Raw genomic sequence first — 4556 nt, 5'->3', positions numbered from 1 at the left:
ACACAGCTGTTATTAAGGTATCAAATTACGTCAGGGTCTGAAATTGTTTCCACTTTAAAAATGACCTATAGACGAGAAAATACCACAAACTTTATAACATGGATGGTAATTATGTTCTTAGATTCGATTTAAAATGTATTGTTGTTTCTTTCTTCTTAGAAATTGTGGAATTGTCTTAGAGATAATGTTGTGATTTTCCTTATTTATTATTTTAATTTATATCCTGTATTATCCGCCATGTTAAATTTTGTTTGAGATTGAATGAACATGAATATTGAAGATATATATGAGCTTATTGTGATCTGATATGAAATCCAGCTATAACATTCAATGATATGATTAGGTAAAATTTTTAAGCAAAAATTACTGTTAGTTATATGGGTTGTTGCAGTAAAATTTTGAATTGGGTCATATTGTGATAAATATTGTGTGAAATATAATTGTCATCTTTGTGTGAATGATTTTTTTTGTGTTTTGGGAATATACCGAACTAATTTTTAAATTTCACAAATTTGCTTGAATTCAATATAATAAAATTTACTTAATGTAAATTTCATTTCGTTTATATTTCATTTTATATTAATTATAATTTAATTCATTGATGTACAACTTTGCTGCTGTTTCTGTATAGGCGGCTGTACTAGTTTGAAATAAAATCATCAGCTAATAATTTCGTGTATTCACAAAATATTTTTTTTTTTAGTTACAAATAAGTATAGTTTTGCAAAATGTGTAATATGATATTACGGTTGTATAGCATGAATCCATTGAATTAAATTATTAAATATTCCTAAAGTTTCTTTTATGAATTTTTCGATTACTGTCTTCAGAAACTCACCAACTTTTTTCCTATATATAATGGTGCATTCAGATGCACCCTTAACATGATATTTAGAAATACTTGCTTGCTTGTTTTGATGTTGGTTTGTTTGAAGAAACGGGACAATACTTATAGGAACCATATAGGAAAAAAGAATGTACCATTGTCTGATTTATGAGAATTTTATTGAGACTGATGGTTTGCTTGATCTACAATGGAGAGGAAACGGTGTTATCTGTAAACTGTAACCCTTTTTCTTATGCTTAGATTTATGCGTAACCCTTGGATTATTGGATTTGTTGTGACCTCAATTAATTTCACAGTTTCAACTTTAGGGATATTAGCTAAATAGATATTAAACATTACCAATTAGTTAATAATACAGACAGTAACCGAAGTATTCTCCTAGCCTAAAAAGTAAGGCCCTAGTCTATTTCAAATTATGACATATAAATGGCAAATCTTAAATTAATGCTTCTTCAAACCCAGCTTTGTAAAGTAATGAAAGGGCCAATAAAGTGTTTGATGTTATTTTATAACATATATATTTTTATGTAATTATATTTGAAATCATTGTTTAAACAAATGTTTATTTACAATATAAAATAAAGATCTTTGATTTTTAAATTACGCTTCGCAGAACCAATTAACTGTAGAAAGAAAGAATCTTACCTGATGCTGTCAGAGATTGCAGAGGAAAAATGTAAAACGCCCACACGAAGTGGCACATAATGCTAATTCTGCATCGCCGCATATGTTCGCAGAGTTGAAGAAATGTTGCGCCTTTGTAGAAAAGGCATTTTAAAAATGCGTTTGTCAAGCTGTAAAGCAAAACGGCATTTTTTATGCCGTGTATATGACAATATTATAAAGAACTACACAAAATGCGACATAGGTGGTATAAGATTGATATATTGATTTTTTTAAGAGGATGTCATAAATTATTGTCACAATTTTTATAATGTTATTTTTTATCAAAAATGAAAATAATCCTAAGAATTTTATCTTTGACTATATTATTTCAGTAACTGTTTTCAATATTTAATATTATAACTAGATAGCTAAAAGAGTTATTTAGTGATAGAATCTGGTGTTTCTTCATTGTTTTTATGCCTTTTTACTTTTTTGTCATTTTGAATTGATTTATAATAGCGATTTTAGTACCGATTCTTATATATTAGATTAGGGAAAAATTAGTTAGGTTTCTAATAGTATATTTATATTATATAATTTCTAATACTTCTAGCCTTTCTAATAGAAAATTTAATGCACGTCATCATATTTATAATGCAACGTTGATACACCAAATTTAAGTTTTAATTAATTTTGATTCTCACAAGAAAACACTAATCTAAATAAAATAATGAAATAAAAATAACGTTATAATGCATATTTTTGAAGAACTTAAACTACAGTTAAATGAACATCCACAATATTTTGTAGGTTAGAGTTGTTATATTTATATTGTTAATGTACATATTGTCAGTACCAATACAAGTACAATTTTATAGACCAAATCGGTTAGATGTTGAGACGATCAGACTTCATTCTGTCTTTTTTTATCTAGAGCAATACTAATTAGAATAATGAGAAAAAAAATTCTCCGAGTTTAAAATGGATTTTACGATTTTATAGTCTGAATTTCACAATAGGTTCGACGGTCTTGATGACGTGCATTGGCTGTTTTATTAGAAGAACTATAGAATATTCTGGATGCATCATCATCTTTGGCGACGTAGCATCATTCCTTAACTCAATTAAAAGTTATTGTGCTTCGAAAGTTAAGATTCCAGATGGTCGGTTTCGCCATATTTTGTTTCGTTTTACTTCCACATGAATTCTGTGGTGTTTATGGCGATGGCTGCCTAAGTAAATCTTAGGGTCGGATGTTAAAGATGAATGTTGATCTGAATAGTTAATCGTTGAATAGTTGAACTGATCAACAGGAAAAGTGTTACCTTCCATAATAGCAATAAAACCACACAAATAGAATGGCAGGAAGTGGAGAATATTACGAAGCTATCGCTATAGCTTTAGGTGTATCAGTCCTATAACGACTATTTTGCTCCATTTGAGTAGTATTGATTCCAGTCACGGCAAAATCCTTGTAATGCACAGCTGGCTTTAAGAGGGGTCTGACAAATCCCTTAGTTCAGTTTTAGTTTTGCTCAAAATTCTTAGACATTCTACAGTGATTGAATTATGGTTTTATCAGAAAGGTGATATGAGATCGTCGATAAAAATAGCACAGCATACCATTAACTATTGTCTGAAATGTATATGAAAAATTCGTTTTAAAAATACATGAAAAAAAGAACGAGATAACTTTTTCCTGACAGATTTTTGCTTCATTTCACAAGGTACGTTTCTAAGAGGGGGGGGGGGAGGGGATTATTTAAAATTATTTGAATTTTTTGGTTACAAACCTTAAATTATATTAATTGAACGATATCGATCAGTTTTAGTTTATTCTATAGAGAGAAAAAACCTAATACCAATACACCAGTTTGGGTTTATTAACAAACATTCAACAATTGACCAGGTCCACAGAATAACAGATGTTATTAAAAAAGCCTACGACAGTCAAAAAGTATGCTCAGCTATATTCTTAGATGTAGCACAAGCCTTCGATAAAGTTTGGCATGAAGACCTTGTTCATAAACTACAGAAAATGCTACCAAAACAACACACCGAACTATAAAAATCATACATTACAACTAAAATGTTTAGAGTCAAGCAAGAAGAAGCTTACTCTACAATAAAAGAAGCTAAAGCAGGTGTACCATAAGGAAGTGTACTGGGACCAATGCTTTATCTACTTTACACTTATAGGTTTATTGGTTTTTTAATATAGGCTAATTGGAAGAAAATCACATTTATCAGTACATAATAAATTGTTATTATATAAGCAAATATTGAAACCTATGTGGACGTATGGAGTTCAATTATGGGGATATTGTGCAAAGAGTAATTAATTAAATATACTTACTAAAATAAATTAATTAAATATACTTACTAAAATAAATTAATTAAATATACTTACTAAAATAAACATTAATAAAATATAAATTTTTCAGAACAAAGTCCTGAGAGGTATTATAGGCACACCCAAATACTATAGGACTGATTGATGACATCGAGACCTTCAGATATCCACAGTCAGTCAAGAAATCAAGAGAATTGCAAGAGGGCATGAGGAAAGACTCCATTCTCATACCAATATTGAAATATTTTTTTCAACTTTCGGATACCACCAGAACAGGACGCAGACTCAAAAGAATCAAATCATCTGATCTTGTGTAGTGTTGTGTAGTGAGGTGTATATATTAAAAAATTCAGCAGTGACATATATAAACATTATTTCACCAGAGACTGAGTTAGGGCCGATGGGTCCTCATAGTTATATACCTAAATTTAAGTTAGCATAAAAACAAATTGTGAGTCAGACGGAAACTACTAGTAACAATATATTAATTAAACCATAAAAAAAGTTTATTCTAAACCGATGATAAACACGTAGCAAGGCATGTACAAGTCCGAATTATATTCAGAAGAAAGAAATAAAATATCGTTGATCTGAGAGAAATTTTGGTTATCTTGGCATAATGTAAAAGCTTTGTATCTTTCAAAATAAAATAATCTGTCAATGCGTAAAATAAAAATTGAATATGAAGTCGATGAATATGAATGATGAGTTGAAAATTAATGCTATTTTTTAAAATTATTTATTATAATA

Source organism: Rhynchophorus ferrugineus, unplaced genomic scaffold, assembly GCF_030347505.1.
Source record: "Rhynchophorus ferrugineus isolate W39M unplaced genomic scaffold, kcgeb_rfMv2 rfM2, whole genome shotgun sequence".
NCBI classification, from domain to species: domain Eukaryota; kingdom Metazoa; phylum Arthropoda; class Insecta; order Coleoptera; family Curculionidae; genus Rhynchophorus; species Rhynchophorus ferrugineus.
Note: the sequence above shows the minus strand (reverse complement) of the source record.